The sequence below is a fragment of the Solanum lycopersicum genome, chromosome 6 (assembly GCF_036512215.1).
Source record: "Solanum lycopersicum chromosome 6, SLM_r2.1".
NCBI lineage: Eukaryota > Viridiplantae > Streptophyta > Magnoliopsida > Solanales > Solanaceae > Solanum > Solanum lycopersicum.
In genome coordinates this window covers 28,161,212-28,181,939 of record NC_090805.1, presented here as the reverse complement: position 1 = coordinate 28,181,939, position 20,728 = coordinate 28,161,212, and the positions used below count along the sequence as shown (strand labels likewise).

The 20,728-nt window shown below is 31.1% G+C and overlaps 1 long non-coding RNA gene and 1 pseudogene across 3 annotated transcripts; one reads left to right on the top strand and one right to left on the bottom strand.

The window, feature by feature from the left end:
• Nucleotides 1-11,774: 11,774 nt before the first annotated feature.
• On the top strand, nt 11,775-12,862 carry LOC101261237 (mitogen-activated protein kinase kinase kinase 20-like; annotated as a pseudogene).
• Nucleotides 12,863-13,790: 928 nt separating this feature from the next.
• LOC101261525 (uncharacterized) lies at nt 13,791-15,490 on the bottom strand. Of its 3 annotated transcripts, none has more exons than XR_011221709.1 (4): nt 15,355-15,490; nt 14,493-14,820; nt 14,353-14,414; nt 13,791-14,251 (listed from the first exon to the last, which is right to left on the bottom strand). It is a non-coding gene; the product is annotated as an uncharacterized lncRNA (long non-coding RNA). The 3 variants fall into 3 exon arrangements; XR_182827.5 differs by having other exon boundaries at nt 14,895-15,383; XR_011221710.1 differs by lacking the exon at nt 15,355-15,490 and adding an exon at nt 15,103-15,241.
• Nucleotides 15,491-20,728: the final 5,238 nt, after the last annotated feature.

Genomic DNA, 20,728 nt, shown 5'->3' with positions numbered 1-20,728 from the left:
CTTATTACTCAATTCCATAGATACAATTAAAGAACTAGTTAAAATCAAGAATCAATTGCTTGCTTCCATGACTAGTTTAAAGTTTGAATATATTGATCTTGAAAAAGTTAATTCTGATCTCTAGAAAAAAAATGAACTCCTAAAGGAACAGGTACAACAACTTGGTTCCTGCACTTTGGCTTTTAAATCTGAAATTCTGAAATATAGTGTTATCAAGAATGAAAACGAAAAAATTAGTGGTGACCAAATCAGATGTGACCAAGATCTAATAAGGTTAAACAATGAACCATCTTCTAAAAGGGAAAATTCTAGGGTAATGAATCTTGAATTGTCTAGGATAAAAACTTCTCTGGAAAGAGCTAATAAATGGACAAAATCCTCCACGGTAGTAACTCATCTAGGTAACAATACTAGGAACATTAAAACTGGAATAGGGTATGAACAACCCATAAATGAGAATCCTATATTTTGTATTATTTATGGTAACTCAGGTCACTCTAAACAATATTGTCCTAAATAAAAAGATACTGGAGAAAATAAAACAAAAGGAGCTTATGAAACTGTTCAGAGGAACAAGTGTTTTCCTAAAAATATTCTGTCCAAATGGGCTTGTAGAGATCTTATTTATCCTTTGATCAAAACAAAGGACCCAAGCTAGTTTGGGTTCCTAAATCTAACCTTTGAATTTGAAGGAAAACTGAGCGGAAGAAGAAAACATTCACCAATTGAACATGTTGCTTAAGACGCATGATTGGAACTAGAAGAAATTCCTCTCACTTGAAAAAAAAAAGAAACAGGAACGGATGAATAACATTGACTAGCAAAAAGGGGTAAAAAAAGGAAAATACTGAAAGAAGCATGTGAAAGGAACAGGTCCAACCTATGCAGTATCTAACAGTTATGCGCACTCGATGATCAACCAATCAAAAATATGATCAGCCATGGAAAACACTTTCAAAAGAAAAAATTTGGAACTTGGGGATGATTAAGGTCACATGAGTATCCCTAATGGCTAATGAACATTGCGCATACTGCCATCTAATCTTGAATTCTATGCTCAGTTTTGTACATTAAGTTGTATGTCTCTATACCACTTTTAAATTCATGCTACTATACACCAGAACATTGTATTTGCATCTAGCACAGGAGAGAGACTAAGTAAAATTGAAGCAAAATTCAGCAATATCCAGAGATCTTAGGTATGTGCACTACAATTATTCATGATTAAATATTAAGTCAACGCACTTGATTCTATTACTTCCGCACTTGTCCCAAAAAATATTAATGCCCAAAATACTACGAAAATAAATATCTTCTTACAAAGCTTTATCCCAATGAGATGGTCTATGGTTCAGATGAATTTGATGGAGGACACCTCTACTTTGTTGCTAAGAAAGTAGAGTGTGCTGGTTCTTAGGGGAAATCTTTTGTATTGAGTAAAGTCTTGGAGGATTTACATTGTGAGGGGAAATATATTGGGGACCCTACACTTGAACAAAGTTCACTTATTAGGCTCAATTTGGGTGCATCTAGTGAGGGAGAATCGATGGGAGACTCATCTGTCGAACCTAGTTCTTCTATTGGGAATCATATAAATTGGGATTTCGGATCAATATATATATATGTATGTATGTATGTATGTATGTATTATAGTTGTTGTTGCACCTGATATAGTACACGTCCAGGGAACAGAATGAGAGAACATGTTCCTTTACAAGTGATATTCAAAAAAAAATTATTCTCTTGCTGACTCTATTAAAATTAAAGATAAGTGGACTATTGTTTCTGCAAAAAGAACATGTTGATTGAACAAGATCCTTAAAAGTGATTAAAAGAAAAAAAATAAAAAGGGATTGAGCGTGCATAGATTAAGATTAGATTTGAAATTGAGAAGGCTGCTAATGTTGTTAATCCAAAAGATATTTTTTTGCTGCTGAAAAATGACTTTTATTTATCCTCTCATCTTTTGGTATAACCTAGCCACTCTAACGTTTGACTTCTAATTTTTGTTCATCACAAGTGTTTGATTCTATGTTTAATTTTTATTACATTTGTGGTGTATATGCTTTTTGGTTAATGCTAATGTTGGGTTTGAGTTTCAGGTTCATATCTATCTCATATGTTTGTGCAAACGTTTTGTTATAACTAACTAAGTTCTTGATTTTCAAGTGTTTGAGTAGGTGATAGCTCGTGGTTATGAGTATCGAATTTGTTTCTCTTAGTGTTGTGTATGCCTTCACAATGTTTTATTTTTGCCTAATGTCAAAAGGGGAGAGCATCTACATCTGAGTTATGTGTACCTATTCAATGCAGGGAGATAATATTTGTCATAATCATAAAGGGGGAATTTGTTAAAGTCTCATTGTTTTGAAGTATGACAAAGTTATGGAGTTGATGTCGTACACATGCAAAGGAACTTGAGAAGTTGTGTGCTCTGAATTGTCAAGTGATGGAAGAATTGCTTCAGACTCAAATTGCTTTGGAACATGAAAGGAATGTCAATTCAGTGCATCTGAGAAATATTTTTGAGTTGTTCTCAAAGAGAGTTATTATGCTTTCTGTGAATGGAACTATTGAATATGTTTTTGCTAATTCAAATGGAGGAAGAAGTACATGTTTTTACTTACCTATTCAACGCAAGTAGTACCAATATTTTTCATTTTCGAAAAGGGGGAAATTGTGAAAAGACGTATTTTGAAAGATGTCAAAGTTGCATCTAACAGGCAACGTCAACGTGTTCTAGGGCAATTCAAGGTTGCAAAACCAAGTTCAGTCGAGAGCGTGTAGAAAAGTGTTAACATGGTTTCCTAAAGTTCAATACATGTTTTCCTGTGTAAATAGGAGTTCTACGTGAAGAGGGACTTCAAATTTAGAGGCGGCAGTGATAAAGAAGTCCAAGTAGAGTTTGGTTTACAAACGCGTTTGAATTGGCATCTAAGTACAAGTTCAACAACGCAAAAATTTATTTAAGGAAATTATGTTTTCTTATCAAACAAGAATGTGTTTTCTTATCTATTTAAGGAAAAGGTTTTGTTAAAACCAAGTTGAAGTTGACGTGCTGTAAAAAGGAAAAGAAGAAATTCAAGTTGAGTTCAACAAGAATTTGTAGAGGCAAAGACAAAGTTCAATCAAACAAGAACTTGCTAAATTTGTGATCTATAAATAGGGAGCTATTTTCATCAAAAAGAATTGCGCACTTACATAGAGAGAAGATCAAAACACGATCAAAACGTTTGAGAGAGTTTTGAGATTTTGTTAGGAGTGTTACAATTTGTGAGAAAAAATTGTAAGATTGTATTCAAGAGTCTTGTTTACAATCTGAGTTTTGTGAGTAGGAGTTGTTCAACAAGTTGTAAGCCTTGAAAAACATTAGAAGATATAAAACTGGGGGGTTTAGGTTCTTTGGGTAGCTAGAAATTAGAGTTCATAATTTCTTAGCTTGGATTAGAGTTTATAGTTCCTCTAGGAATTAGAGTTTATAATTCCTTAGATTACATAGTTTTGTAATCGTTGTATTGTTTGAACTTTATAAATAATACAAAGTGTTGCTCAAATTATTTATCATTAAATTTTAAACAAACAGAAACACGTTGTTTGTACATGTTCCTTTGAAGAATTCAGGAGGGTGGAATTCCAACAATTAGTATCAGAGCAGGTTATCTTTGAAGAGTTTAATAACTCAAGATAAGATCATTATGAATTCTCTACCTCCTCTTGGGCATGGCCAAGGGTAACACATCAACAAACCACCATTATTTAATGGTGAATACTACTCTTGGTGGAAGACAAGGATGATAGACATCATTAAAGCTAAAGATTACAAACTATGGGTCAGAATTACTAATGAATCATTAATTCATACTATTACTAATAGTGAAGGAAATAAGGTACCTAAACCTACAAAAAAATACGGAGAAGCTGACTACAAGATGCTAGGGAAGAATGCAAAAGCAAAGTGCATTCTCGTATGTGGACTAGGACCTGATGAGTTTAACCGCATCTCTAGTTGTACCTCTGCAAAACAAATATGGATACTTTAAAAAACGCTCACGAAGGTACAACTCAAGTTCGTAAACTTATAATTGCCAGACATTGTTCTGAATATGAAGCCTTCAAGATGAAATTCGGATAATCACTTTAAGATATGATTACCAGATTTACCACTGTTGCAAATGAGTTAATATCCTAGGGAAAAGTATAAACCACTGAGGAACAGGTAGACGAAGTACCAAGGACTCTGCCTAGATCATAGGAAATAAAAGTTACTGCAATCAGAGAAGCCAAGGATCTAACCAATATGACTTTGGATGAATTAGTAGGAAATCTCAAAACTTATGAGATGAAGGTTTACAAAAGTGGTGAAGGAAACAAAGAGAAAAATCTTAGATCTAAAGCAACTGAAAGTGATGAATCAGATATGGATGATGATGAATTGGCACTGATAAGTAGAAACTTCAAGAAATTCTTCAAAGGAGCTTAAATTCTGGAAAAAAAAGAGGTAACACACACTAAAAAAAAGAATACAGAGAAACCACAGAGTGAAGGATGCTTCAAGTGTGGAAAATTTCACCATCAAATTAAGAATTATCTTATGTGGGAGGTAGAATGGAGAAAAGAAAGAGATTAAAAGGATAAAAGAGAACTTTTAAACAAAATAAAAAATAAAGAAAAGGAGCAAGCGATGTATGCTGCCTGAGGAACAGGTTCAGTGAGGTATGACGAAGATAATGAGGACCTCGTGTTGATAACCTTAGAAGAATCAGAAACTAAACCTGAATCAGACTCTGAAGGAATGAAGGTAAATCTTTTTGATTTAAAAGATAAACTACTAAAATTCTCTAAGAAAAAACTATCCTTCTTATTACTCAATTCCATGACGAAGATAATGAGGACCTCGTGTTGATGACCTTAGAAAAATCAGAAACTAAACTTGAATCAGACTCTGAAGGAATGGAGGTAAATCTTTTTGATTTAAAAGATAAACTAGAAAAATTCTCTAAGAAAAAGCTATCCTTCTTATTACTCAATTCCATAGATACAATTCAAGAACTAGTTAAAATCAAGAATCAATTGCTTGCTTCCATGACTAGCTTAAAGTTTGAATATATTGATTTTGAAAAAGTTAATTTTGATCTCAAGAAAAAAAATGAACTCCTAAAGGAACAGGTACAACAACTTGGTTCCTGCACTTTGGCTCTCAAATCTGAAATTCTGAAATATACTGTTATCAAGAATGAAAACGAAAAAATTAGTGGTGACCAAATCAGATGTGACCAAGATCTAATGAGGTTAAACAACGAACCATCTTCTAAAAGGGAAAATTCTAGGGTAATGAATCTTGAATTGTCTAGGATAAAAACTTCCCTGGAAAGAGCTAAGAAATGGACAAAATCCTCCACGGTAGTAACTCATCTAGGTAATAATACTAGGAACATTAAAACTGGAATAGGATATGAACAACCCATAAATGAGAATCCTATATTTTGTATTATTTATGGTAACTCAGGTTACTCTAAACAATATTGTCCTAAATACAAAGATACTGGAGAAAATAAAACAATAGGAACTTATGAAACTGTTCAGAGGAACAAGTGTATTCCTAAAAATATTCTGTCAAAATGGGCTTGTAGAGATCTTATTTATCCTTTGATCAAAACAAAGGACCCAAGCTAGTTTGGGTTCCTAAATCTAACCTTTGAATTTGAAGGAAAACTGAGCGGAAGAAGAAAACATTCACCAATTGAACATGTTGCTTAAGACGCATGATTGGAACTAGAGGAAATTCCTCTCACTTGAAAAAAAAAAAGAAACAGGAACGGATGAATAACATTGACTAGAAAAAAGGGGTAAAAAAAAGGAAAATACTGAAAGAAGCATGTGAAAGGAACAGGTCCAACCTATGCAGTATCTAACAGTTATGCGCACTCGATGATCAACCAATCAAAAATATGATCAGCCATGGAAAACACTTTCAAAAGAAAAAATTTGGAACTTGGGGATGATTAAGGTCACATGAGTATTCCTAATGGCTAATGAACATTGCGCATACTGCCATCTAATCTTGAATTCTATGCTCAGTTTTGTACATTAAGTTGTATGTCTCTATACCACTTTTAAATTCATGCTACTATTAAACAGAACATTGTATTTGCATCTAGCACAGGAGAGAGACTAAGTAAAATTGAAGCAAAATTCAGCATTATCTAGAGATCTTAGGTATGTGCACTACAATTATTCATGATTAAATATTAAGTCAATGCACTTGATTCTATTTCTTCCCCACTTGTCCCAAAAGATATTCATGCCTAAAATACTACGAAAATAAATATCTTCTTAAAAAGCCTTATCCCAATATGATGGTCTATGGTTCAGATGAATTTGATAGATGACACCTCTACTTTATTGCTAAGAAAGTAGAGTGTGTTGGTTCTTAGGGGAAATCTTTTGTATTGAGTAAAGTCTTGGAGGATTTACATTGTGAGGGGAAATATATTGGGGACCCTACACTTGAACAAAGTTCACTTATTAGGCTCAATTTGGGTGCATCTAGTGAGGGGGAATCGATGGAAGACTCATCTGTCGAACCTAGTTCTTCTATTGGGAACCATATAAATTGGGATTTTGGATCGATATATATATATATATATATATATATATATATATATATGTATGTATGTATGTATGTATTATAGTTGTTGTTGCACCTGATATAGTACACGTCCAGGGAACAGACTGAGAGAACATGTTCCTTTACAAGTGATATTCTAAAAAAAATTGTTCTCTTGCTGACTCTATTGAAATTAAAGATGAGTGGACTATTGTTTCTGCAAAAAGAACATGATTGATTGAACAAGATCCTTAAAAGTGATTACGAGAAAAAAAAAAGGATTGAGCGTGCATAGATCAAGATTACCTTTGAAATTGAGAAGGCTGCTAATGTTGTTAATCCAAAAGATACTTTTTGCTGCTGAAAAATGACTCTTATTTATCCTCTCATCTTTTGATATAACCTAGCCACTCTAACCTTTGACTTCCAATTTTTTTTCATCACAAGTGTTTGATTCTATGTTTAATTTTTATTACATTTGTGGTGTATATGCTTTTTGGTTAATGCTAATGTTGGGTTTGAGTTTCAGGTTCATGTCTATCTCATATGTTTGTGCAAACGTTTTGTTATAACTAACTAAGTTCTTGATTTTTCAAGTGTTTGAGTAGGTGATAGCTCGTGGTTATGAGTATCGAATTTGTTTCTCTTAGTGTTGTGTATGCCTTCACAATGTTTTATTTTTGCCTAATGTCAAAAGAGGAAAGCAGCTGCATCTGAGTTATGTGTACCTATTCAATGCAGGGAGATAATATTTGTCATAATAAAAAAGGGGGAATTCGTTCAAGTCTCATTGTTTTGAAGTATGACAAAGTTATGGAGTTGTTGTCGTACACATGCGAAGGAACTTGAGAAGTTGTGTGCTCTGAATTGTCAAGTGATGGAAGAATGTATTCAGACTCAGATTGCTTTGGAACATGAAAGGAATGTCAATTCAGTGCATCTGAGAAGTATTTTTGAGTTGTTCGCAAAGAGAGTTATTATGCTTTCTGTGAATGGAACTATTGAATATGTTTTTGCTAATTCAAATGGGGGAAGAAGTACGTGTTTTTACTACCTATTCAACGCAAGTAGTACCAATATTTTTCATTGTCAAAAACGGGGAAATTGTGAAAAGAAGTATTTTGAAAGATGGCAAAGTTGCATCTAACAGGCAACGTCAACGTGTTCCAGGGCAATTCAAGGTTACAAAACCAAGTTCAATCGAGATTATATGGCAAAGCGTGTAGAAAAGTATTAACATGGTTTCCTAAAGTTCGAAACATGTTTTCCTGTTTAATTAGGAGTTCTACGTGAAGAGGGACTTCGAATTTAGAGGCGGCAGTGATGAAGAAGTCCAAGTAGAGTTTGGTTTACAAACGCGTTTGGTGTCTTCTTAACAAGTTCAACAACGCAAAAATTTATTTAAGGAAATTATGTTTTCTTATCAAACAAGAATGTGTTTTCTTATCTATTTAAGGAAAAGGTTTTGTTAAAACCAAGTTGAAGTTGACGTGCTGTAAAAAGGAAAAGAAGAAGTTCAAGTTGAGTTCAACAAGGATTTGTAGAGGCAAAGACAAAGTTCAATCAAACAAGAACTTGCTGAATTTGTGATCTATAAATAGGGAGCTATTTTCATCAAAAAGAATTGCGCACTTACATGGAGAGAAGATCAAAACACGATCAAGAGGTTTGAGAGAGTTTTGAGATTTTGTTAGGAGTGTTACAATTTGTGAGAAAAAATTGTAAGATTGTATTCAAGAGTCTTGTTTACAATCTGCGTTTTGTGAGTAGGTGTTGTTCAACAGGTTATAGAACTTGAAAAACATTAGAAGATATAAAAATTGGGGGTTCAGTTTCTTTGGGTAGCTAGAAATTAGAGTTCATAATTTCTTAGCTTGGATTAGAGTTTATAATTCCTTATATTACATAGTTTTGTAATCGTTGTATTGTTTGAACTTTATAAATAATACAAAGTGTTGCTCAAATTGTTTATCATTAAATTTCAAACAAACAGAAACACGTTGCCTTGTACGTGTTCCTTTGAAGAATTCAGGAGGGTGGAATTCCAAAATTGGTTTCAATTTGTTCTCGTTGTTTTGAAGTATGACAAAGTGATGAAGTTATTGTCGTACACATGTGGAGGAACTTGAGAAGTTGTGTGCTCTGAATTATCAAGTGAAGGAAGAATTGATTTAGACTCAGATTGCTTTGGAACATGAAAGGAATGTCAATTCAGTGCAACTGAGAAGTATTTTTGAGTTGTTCTCAAAGAGAGTTATTATGCTTTCTGTGAATGGAACTATTGAATATGTTTTTGCTAATTCAAAAAGGGAAGAAGTACGTTTCCTGTTTAATTAGGAGTTCTACGTGAAGAGGGACTTCGAATTTAGAGGTGGCAGTGATGAAGAAGTCCAAGTAGAGTTTGGTTTACAAATGCGTTTGAATTGGCGTCTAAGTACAAGTTCAACAACGCAAAAATTTATTTAAGGAAATTATGTTTCTTATCAAACAAGAACGTGTTTTCTTATCTATTTAAGGAAAAGGTTTTGTCAAAACCAAGTTGAAGTTGACGTGCTGTAAAAAGGAAAAGAAGAAGTTCAAGTTGAGTTCAACAAGGATTTTTAGAGGCAAAGACAAAGTTGAATCAAACAAGAACTTGCTGAATTTGTGATCTATAAATAGGGAGTTATTTTCATCAGAAAGAATTGCGCACTTACATAGAGAGAAGATCAAAACATGATCAAGAGGTTTGAGAGAGTTCTGAAATTTTATTGGGAGTGTTACAATTTGTGAGGAAAAATTGTAAGATTGTATTCAAGAGTCTTGTTTACAATCTTGCGTTTTGTGAGTAGGAGTTGTTCAACAAGTTGTAGAACTTGAAAAACATTAGAAAATATAAAACGGGGGGGGGGGGGGGGGGGGTCTGTTTCTTTGGGTAGCTAGAAATTAGAGTTCATAATTTCTTAGCTTGGAATTAGAGTTTATAATTCCTCTAGGAATTAGAGTTTATAATTCCTTAGATTACATAGCTTTGTGATCGTTGTATTGTTTAAACTTTATAAATAATACAAAGTGTTGCTCAAATTATTTATCGTTAAATTTCAAACAAACAGAAACGCGTTGTCTGTACGTGTTGCTTTATAGAATTCAGGAGGGTGGAATTCCAACAATTGGTATCAATTTGTTAAAGTCTCGCTGTTTTGAAGTATGACAAAGTTATGAAGGTATTGTCGTACACATGCGGAGGAACTTGAGAAGTTGTGTGCTCAAAATTGTCAAGTGAAGGAAGAATTGATTCAGACTTAGATTGTTTTGGAACATGAAAGGAATGTCAATTCAGTTCATCTGAGAAGTATTTTTGAGTTGTTCTCAAAGAGAGTTATTATGCTTTCTGTGAATGGAACTATTAATTATGTTTTTGCTAATTCAAAAGGGGGAAGAAGTACACGTTTTTACTTACCTATTCAACGCAAATAGTAAAAAGAAAATTTATCAATTTGTTTTGGCATGATATTATTTAATTTGGTTTTAACTGATGTTTATGCCTTTCAATTTTGGGTGTGCACAAGTAGATATATAAATTTGTATAAAATTAAACAAGTGAAGATCAACATTCATATTGAAAGACATAAATGAGAGTTGAAACCAAATTAAAGAATAATTTATGTATTATGCCATTTGTTTTCTATGTGGGAAAACTTATTAACATTTCTAACATTCTTTTCCCATAGTTGCCACCAAGATTGGACTCATTTGAAATGTCTCTCATGACTTGATATAGGGTGTGTTTGGTATGAAGGAAATGTTTTCCATGGAAAATATTTTTCTAAAAAATATTTTCGTGGAAAAAAATTAGATTTTGGACTTATTTTCTCAGGTTTGGTTAGTGAGTAGAAAATATTTTTTCGAAAATAATTTTTAGTGTTTGATTTATGATTGAAAAATATTTTTGAGAGACATCTTTTATTTTTACTAGAGTAGAAAATAATTTATGAAATTGAAATTTTTTTAAAAATTAATTTTTATTTCGGGTGGTGGTGGGGGTGGGGTGGGGGAAGGGGCAGGGAGGAAGGGGTAAGGGTGAAAAAATAAAATTTGAACTTTATAGTATTTTTAAAAAACAAAATCAATTTTTTTGGAGGGTGGGGGTGGGTGGGGGATGGCCGGGGTGGGTAGGGTTGGTAGGGAGATATGAGTTTAAAAATTAAAATTTGAAGTTGAAAATATTTTTAAAAAATAAAATTATTTTTTTGAGGGGAGGGGTGGGGTTGGAGAGGGAGGCTGGCAAGTGGTGGGTGGGTTGGGGTTCAGGGATCGGAAAAGAAAAATTAAAATTGATTTTTTTTAAATTGTTGTTTTCCCAAAAAAATGTAATTTAAAATTTGAAAGAGAATTTTGAAAAATGTTTTCCTTGATTTTTGAAGGGAAGTCATTTTCGTTAATTTTGAGGAAAATGAGTCAATTTGAAAAAATATTTTTCAAAAATTTTATTTCAATCAAATATGATAAAATTAAAAAAATGTTTTTCTTTATACCAAACACACTCATAGACTTGTTTAATATAAGAACTCTTAAGGTAAAAAAAAGTTATTATCCTAAGATTGCGCCATTTGATATGAAATAAATACACCAATTAAATATGAATATGAGTCATTTTTTTATTTTAATATAAGAACTCTTAAGGTAAAAAAAAGTTATTATCCTAACATTGCGCCATTTGATATGGAATAAATACACCAATTAAATATGAATATGAGTCATTTTTTTATTTTAATATAAGAACTCTTAAGGTAAAAAAAAGTAGTTATCCTAACATTGCGCCATTTGATACGGAATAAATACACCAATTAAATATGAATATGAGTCATTTTTTTATTAATAATTTTATAATTAGTTGGTACACATATTTATTGATATTAAAATTTATATATATTTAATTTTTTTTGTTTCTTTCTTTGTAAAATATTTCTTTTAATTTCTTTTCACTTCAAAACTTTTTTAATTATTTAATTAATTTTAAAAAAATTATGAGTATTTTTTTAAAAAAATAATTTTGTTCTTTAATCATGTTTTATTTAAAAAAAAAAATCACATGATGTTCGCTCAAATTTATTTAATAAGAATATTTCTTTTTAAAATGACGAAAAAATATTAGTAGTAACGCGGCCCATAAATATTAGTAGAAACACACCGTCCCTATTATAGAGCTATATAAAAACCCCAATTACCTAAAAACACAGAGAACACATTCAATGGCTTCCATTAGATGGAGCAGAGGAAGAAGTATTGGAAAAGGGGCCGAAGGTATTGTCACTTTAGCAACTACACACAAGAATTTCTCTATCGCTGTCAAATCTTGTCTCTTTTCCTCTTCCAAATCGTTACAGAGAATTCCTTAACCAATTTCAAGATTGTTCCCAAATTATTCGATGTCTTGGAGCGGATGTCACTGAAGAAGATAACAATATTCTCTATAATATATTGCTGGAATATGTACTATTGGTGGAAGTTTAGCCCATCGAATTGCTAAAAAATCAGGATTGCCGGATTTTGAGGTTGAAAAATACTCAAAATCCATTCATGGAAGGGGTTTTGTTCATGCAATATTCTACTCGTTGGTACTGAAAAGACCGCCAAAATTGCAGATTTTGGATTCGCAAACAAGGTTGGTAATGAGGATAAGAAAAGAAAGCTCAAGGGGACACCAATGTATATGGCACCAGAATCTGTGCTTGATGACGAATATGGAGCTCCCGCTGATATTTGGGCTTTCGGATGCACTGTATTTGAGATGATTATTACTGGGAAGAAAGTGTGGGATTGCACTGGAATTAATGATCCTCTTCATGCAATCACCGGACTTGCAAGACGACAAGTTGTCCAAACAGGCAAAAGATTTTCTAAATAAGTGCCTTGATAGGGGATGGACAGCTGTCCGTTTGTTGAATCATCTGATAATAATGATGTTCATCAGAGGAAGAGGAAGGAACTCCACCCCTTTATGCTCGTTGATCTATGCAATAGTACAGAGCTAAAACCAATGAAACTGTTAAACAACAAGAAGAGAAGAAAAAACTGTTGATCATTATTCATCTTTGATTAGAATTATACGAACCACATTGGCAGCCTTCAGGTCCTAGTATTAAAACAAAAACAATTTTGTGTATAGATCCGAACAATCAGCTTTATGGCATGGAAATTTTTGCCAGATTCTTGTTCTATTCTTCTTCTTTCCGAACATCTTGATTATATATGGCTTACATCTCTTTCATATTACTTTAGCTTTCTCAATATATTTGCTTATATTAAAGATTGATGGAAGCTGACTGTAGATATATTATTTGGCTCGAGTTCCACTTGTGATGATGTATAGAGTAATTTGTAGAGTGATAACATGCTAACATAAGTTTTTGGATGACTGCATATGGTCTCAGCTGTTCAAACTGTTAAACATATGATGAAATATAGCACTTATGTCGTGATGTCTCTGATATTTCACCATGATGGCTGACATTTGAACTAGTTCCATTGTTGTTACTTGCTTGAAGGCTAGTCACTTCAGCCATGATGGTGTTCATGGTTTTTCTCAAAGTCGGAAGTGAACAAGGTGCTAAAGAGTATACATATTCAAATTGTCTCTCTCAATAGTTGTTTGATGGAATAAATTTTGTTTTAGTGGGTCATATTGATTCTGTCTCTGTTGGTGGGTTATATTGAAGGGTAAGTACTCCCCTTGCAGTGGTCTGTTCATAGTAACTCTGTTAAAGGGAAGGACACCAGCCACAGTATATCCTGTCGGTAGCGGATCGAGTTCTCTTTTTTTCTGGGTTATTGTTGAAGCATCTTTTCTGCTATATCTTCTCCCTCGTCTCTACTGCTTATCCTAATATTATTGGTTTTAGATATTTTCCTTTCTTCACTCTTGTAATATTCCAAACCTGTTTTTGAAAATCCTTATCTTGAGATCTATCATAAGGTCTTCGTACACTATACGTATCGTTATATGTTACATTATATAGATGCAAGGTTAGATCCACCGTAGTCCTATTCTTTTCTTCTCTTACTCCAACCTAAGTTGATTCATTATTTTGAAGGATTAGAAAGGTTGAAAGAATGTTCTTCCTTCACCCTCCTTGAATAACCTTCAGTCATGGTGAGAGCAAAGCCAAGCATGTTGCTGGTTTTTAATAAAAGACTCGACAAGTGAAACAGTCTAGAAAACAACTACTAGCAACAATTCATCCAATCTAACCTGAACAAAAAAATTAGAAAAAACAATAGGAGGAAAAGAATACAAAAGCATAAGCTAGGTGATAGAATGTGAAGCAAGGAAGAACTAAACACGTAAACAGTCAAACAGCTGACTGACTGATGACTACAACGGATCTATTTAACAATTTTCAATAGGATGCGAGTGATTCTTCTGCTCAAAGAAGTGTCCATCAATGATTTGAATGGATAGGTGTTCCAATCAATGCAAAATCTAGAACACTGTCATCCGACCAGCTGATATATCGTGATTTAGGAGATGCAACACAAGGGGGAAAAGATGCACAAGCTCGATTTTGCTCACATTGACGTACCTCATCATAAAACATCGGTTCTGGCATCTCTTCCACTTGGACATAATGTTTCGTTGGGCTTTTCTGGCTGATATATTGATGACTATATTTCAGAAACAAAATGTAACTTAACAAATCAGAATTTGACATACAGAAACATTAAATGTGTACGTGAGGAAAAGGTGTTAGGAATGCAACTAATACCTTCGACTTCATTGATGGTTTTAGTGCATGTGGAGATGGTCCTAGATGCACGAGGACATCATCTGCCAAAGGAAAACTGGATCAGCAAAATATTTTCAGAAAAGGATATAACACGATATAAGTATCAGCATTGATCGTACCATGATCTAATCCAATTTCCTTCAGAAAGCAACTCATGTCCATCACCTTTCTCTGTGCTTTGACGCAATTCTGATGATTATGGAGAATTTGCTCTTCTGCAATTGACGTCAACTTGCTTGAGTTTGTAAGATCAGCTAATGCTTTCCTGCCACCCTTTAGAATTGTTATCTTTCGTTCCTGCACTCAATTTCTATGTAGAGGCATCAACATCTTTCCCAATAGAAATCATATTGGGCTTTGCCGAGTTTGAGATATCATTAAGCGCTTTTCTCCCACCAATCCCTCCTCCTTTTTTCTGTGTACCGTTCTTTCCCACCAGAGAAGTCCCTGCGAAAAAACACAATTTTTAGCTAAGAAATAGGTACAAGATCACAACAATGTTTTTTGTATGTGTGTGATACCATCATAGTGTACACTTATATTCTGATCTTGGCTCCCATTTCTATCAGCAAACAAACATCCCCTGCTGTAGCAGAGCAACAAGAAAAAACATACTATGATAAACCTAGGGCATATTAGACGAAAATCGCAACAACACCAGCCTGTGCGAAGCAGAAACAACTTCTGGTGCATTTGATAATTGCAATTCAAGATGAAACACCCGATTACCCTATCAGGTTCACATGGGAAGACAAGAGGACCTCCAATCCTATATTCCGTCTTCTACAAAATTGAGCTTCTCGCTAATTCCGCCCTAAATTGTTGACATTGCCCCCTCCCATTTTTTCAACCGTCAAGAAATTTCACTTCAAATGGAACAAAATTAAAAACAATGGGTGGCCAGGGAAAGGGAACATCAGTATGCTGACATCTCAACAAACAACCGCATGAAATACCCAACAAATTCGAGGACAAACTTACAGAATTGATTTGACCAACTAAAATTTCCACTGTTGTTCACAAATTTATTTCAAAATATATATGTCCATTTTACTTCTTTGCTTCTATGTTTGTGTGTGTGTTAGTCCTAAAAGTAAATTTTTAAGTTACAAAACGATGCTTTGGCGAGAAATATTAATAATATAGAAACGTTGTGCAACGGTCATATTTCCCTACTATCTACTGGTTGTAACTTTTCACTTGGGAGGACAAAATTTTGAGTTGATTTGATGGTTAGCAACCTTTATTTTTAATTTGAAGGATTTTTACTTTTAATTTGAAGGTGATTAACAAGGGAACAAAAGGGAGGATAAGCAATTTTTACTTTGAGTGATTAACAAGGGAACTAAAGGGAGGAAGCTCTGAGGGAGGGTAAAAGAAAATTAGTATATGGATAAATAATGAACTATATACTGTCTATTCATTTTCAATTGTTATATTAAATCTTTTAAAAATCAATTTGATTAACTTTTAAAATTAAATTATATTACATTATTCGATATCTTAAATTAAAAAAATAGATGATAAAAGAAATATACAGAAAGTATTGTAAATTATGAAAAAAGTTTGCTTATTAATATGTTAAAATTTGGCCAGAAAATAAAAAATATAAGGTGAAATAGATACTCATAACGTTGTGTATGCAATTAAATAAATTATAATAATTAAAAAATATTAAGAGCTTGTTTGGTATTAGTGTTACAAATAACTTATTTTAAAAAGACTTTTTAAAAATGACTTCTTAGAAAAGTTTTTTTTTGAAAAAAAAAAATCACTTTATGTTTGATTAAAATTCATTTGAAAAGTATTTTTTATAAACAAATAATGTTTGGTTAACATTTTTAAAAAGAGTTTTTGAGAGTCAACTTATATTTTTAAAAAGTTATTTGTCATAAAGAAATTAATGAAATTTTTATTTTATTAAATTAAAATTTACATGTTTAAAAAAAATTTCAACCAATATTACACCCTCTTTGGGAGGTTAAAATCTTTAATTGTTTTTTTTTTTTTTGCTCTAATGTTATAAAAATATTGTCGCTACCTTTTTCTAATTCTAAAAAATAATATATAAAATAATACATAAACATAAAATAAATTATTAAATTTATGGTGTAAAAATAAAATTATTAAATGAAATTTAACCTAAAATATGCAATTAATTAATATATTAGTAAATATGTATATATGAAAAAGTATATTTTAGTCTTGAGAAAAATATTTTTTGTTTCTACTTCTGCTTTCTTTTTTTTTTAAAAAAAAAACAGAAATTTGTAAGTACTTTCCAACCACAGAAAAATTCTTATCTAAACACTTTTACTGATTTGTCAAACATTAATTATTCAATAAAAATACTTTTTTTTCTCAAAGTAAAGATTTTTGGCCTTCAACCAACTATGTCTAAATGACTCTAAGCTTATAAAGAGAATGGTGAAAAGTGACCAGCTAAATTTTGGGATAATAATCAATACTTGCAATGCTAGAATACATAATTGTTAATCCCACAATATTCCCAATTAAAATTCTAGAAAATAATAAAAGATTAAGGAAGATAATCATTTAGAATCTTAACAAGCTGTCTATTTAAAAACTCAAAATTCGAAGTTAAGATATTATAAAAATGTCATCGTATTAATGCATGCGATCGTATACACACCACGAAACTAGTATATATTTGAACAAAAAGTTGATGAATGTGGTTTAAATATGTACTCATGCTTCTAACTTTGATGCTACCTTTCTCTATCAATTTTCAAATCCTATGGATTTAGTAACTTTTGATTTGACGTCTTGATTCATGTAATTATATAACATTTTGCACATGAATTGACATGATATGAATAAAGTCTAACTCACGTTTAGGATTCACAACCCTCGATGATGACTTAATATATATTTTTTAGAAGTTATTATTATTGTGTATAATTTTGTTGGATATTGGTTCCTTTTGTATTCAAATGAAAATTTGTCTCTCAATGTATACATGATGAAACTTGCCTCATATTCCATTGCATATATACCACCAATTAGGTGCCTAAATAATAATTATGGCAAGTTGGCAACGAGTGGAGATGGAATGTGACAAATCTTTAAAACTTTTTTTAATTAAAGCAAAGATGGAACTACTCTCTAATATTCTTTATTCTAAACAAAAACAGAATTTATAATTTTTCATTTGGATATATATATATTGTCTCATTTTATGTGGCATCATTTTCTTTTTGGTCAGTCTCAAAAGAATGTCACATTTTCTTATATGGTAAATATTTAAAGGTATAATTTCTCTTTTACTTTTATTAGTCCCACTTAATTTTCTAATATATTTATGAGGAGAGAGAATTTGAAGGACAAATTTGATAAATATTTCAAAGTTTTCATTATTTCTTAAATTCCGTGTCAAGTTAAATATTGCCACATAAAATGGGACGGATGGAGTATATCATATAAAAAGAAAACGGGAAAGAGTTGAGAGACAGAGATATCTATGCTAATAATATATAGTTATTAGGGGTGTGCATTCGATTTTCCGGTTCGATTTTATACTATTCGATTTGGATTTTTGGTTTCTGATTTTGAAGAAGTGTAACCCAATCCAAATCAAAATAAATTCGATTTGGTTTAATTTTTCTCTTTTTTGTTTGGGTTTTTTTCAGTTTGGTTTGATTTTTCTCTTTTTGGTTTGAATTTTTTCAACTTGGTTAATCGGACATGACAAAATTATTTGCAACTTAAAAAAAAGTGTGTGTGTATAGATATATATAAATATATATATATATATATATATATATATATATATATATATATATATATATATAAAAATTAAATTTCTTAAATATACTTTTAAATATAAATTACAAGTAAAACGTAAAACACAATACTTAAAAGTATATCAATTATAAATATTCAAACATTAGAAAATAAACTAAATCATAATGAAAATAATTAAAAAGGGACAAAGTTGGTTAACTCCAACTTATTTTATATATATATATATATATATATATATATATATATATATATATAAAATTGATTTTTTCGGTTTTTCGATTTTCATTTTTCTGAAAACGAAACCAAACAAAAAAAACAAACAAAGTAAATTATAAATCCAAAATCAAACCAATAATCCAAAAAATCAATCCAAATTAAAATTCAATTTGATTTAGTTTGGTTTAATCCAAATAATGCACACCCCTAATAGTTATAGATAGAGTATAATAAGTATAAAATATATTTTATGATATTTTTAAAATAATTAAAATAACACATCGTGTCACAAAGTTCGATTCATACTACAATATAATATCGATTCATATTTTTTAAATTTTGAAACTTGTTTAAGATTGTAAAATTAAATAATATTTTATTATATTATACATATTGTTAATTTATTATTACAATTTTTTTTTAAAAAAAGAAATCTTTATATTTTGCTAAATTAAAATAAGATAATTAAATTAAGAGAGATAAAATATGAGCTCCATATATATGTAGCCCATGCTACTCCCATGTTTCTCCTATTTTTTATTTATCCTATTTTATTTATAAAAAATAATGTGCTTCCACTTGCATGATTCTCCTTTTCTTTAATTGATGAATGGAGTGTGGAATCATTTTTGTCGCTTTTTCAGTTTGTACTTTTGTTGGATCAAATCATGGATAAGAATCATTATTTCAATTTTGGCCAAATAAATAGAGAATTATTTTAATTTGTCCTCAATTTTTATTTTTACTCTCTCCATATGTCTCAGTTTTATTCTTTAGTTCTTCAGTTTTATTATGTGTTATTTCAATAGAAAAATACTATTTGATATTAATTATTCAATATATATATATATATATATATATATATATATATATAAAATTTAATAACATCACATATTTTCTTTACACTTTTTGAATTTAGTTTGAATACCTTATTTCTATTTTTTAACTCAAAAAAGAGGTTATTGTAAAAAGAAAAAATTAATTCATTGTTGGTATTGCTATAAAAAGAAATTTAAAATTCAATGAAGCGTTAAAATAATTTTCCAAAATTAAAAAATCTATCGACATTTACTTCGATTCAAAATCAAAATATACATACTTTGATTGAGATACTTATTTCTAAATGAAAATTTTTACTCGATGTCTCATATATTTATATTTAAAGGAGGTGTATATTTTGTGGGAAAAATTGTATATAAATAGCAAATTAATAACCTAAAATAAATGTAGTAGCTATGGTTTGATTTAATAGTGCTCCATAGCAAACGTTTACAAAAAATTGTCAGGCGCCTCTCTCCCAAATATCTCGCTTGCCACTCTCCTCCAGTCTCTCGCTCGCTTCCTCACTTTTTATACAAACACAAGTGTATAAAAATTATTTCTAATTGTATAAAGTAGAGAAATATGTATAAATACATATATTTTTGTTCCCCTCTCTCCCCTCTTCCAGATGTCGCTCGTCACTCTCCCAAATCTCGCTCGTCACCCTCGCCTTTCTCACTTATACAAACAGAAACGAAATGTATAAATTGTGTTTCTGTTTGTATAAAGCGTGAGAAAATTGTATATACACATGCAAGTACATATATTTTCGTCCTATACACTTGTAATTATACAATAAAAATACTCCCCTGCGCAGTTTCTTTTACCTTTCTCTCTTTCTCGTTTTACACAATTTTCAAATTGTATCTAATTTCTCTCTTTCTCATTTTACAATTCAATTCAATTGTATATTCCTTGTCAAGTCTCTTTTGTCTTTCTCTCTTTTCATTTTTTACAAATTAAAATTGCATATAATCGTTCTATATACTTATAATAATATAATTCGTTTTATACACTTTGTTTTTATACAGTTCTTTGTTCAGGTGTCTTTCTCTTTCTTGTTTTATACACTTCGTTTTATACAATTTGTTTCAACTGGATATATATGGGTAATTATACAGTTTCTATGTTTGCTATGGAGCGTAATTATGTAAACTTTGCTATAGCATACAAATATGAATTTTTTATTTGCTATATGTGAAAGTTGCCCTATTTTGTATCTCATGTCTTCCAAAATAGTTCGTAACTAGTGCCAAAGGAGGATTTTTTTTAAATTGTTATCAATAACTTTATTTAATTTGTGTTATTAATTTCTATTGGTTTAGTTATTGTTATTAATTTATTCACTTTTTCTTAATTCAGGAGTGATTGCTATTAATGTAATGATCTGATTCCCTAGTCATAAAAAAAGTCAATGAAGAGAAAACTGGGGACAGAAACTCCTTCGCAGTAACTTAGAATTATCCAACCTAGTTCATATTTTAAAGAAATTGAAGTCATTAAAGTGCAGGAAAAATTTAGTATTGAATAAGAGATCTAATTGAGAATTTTA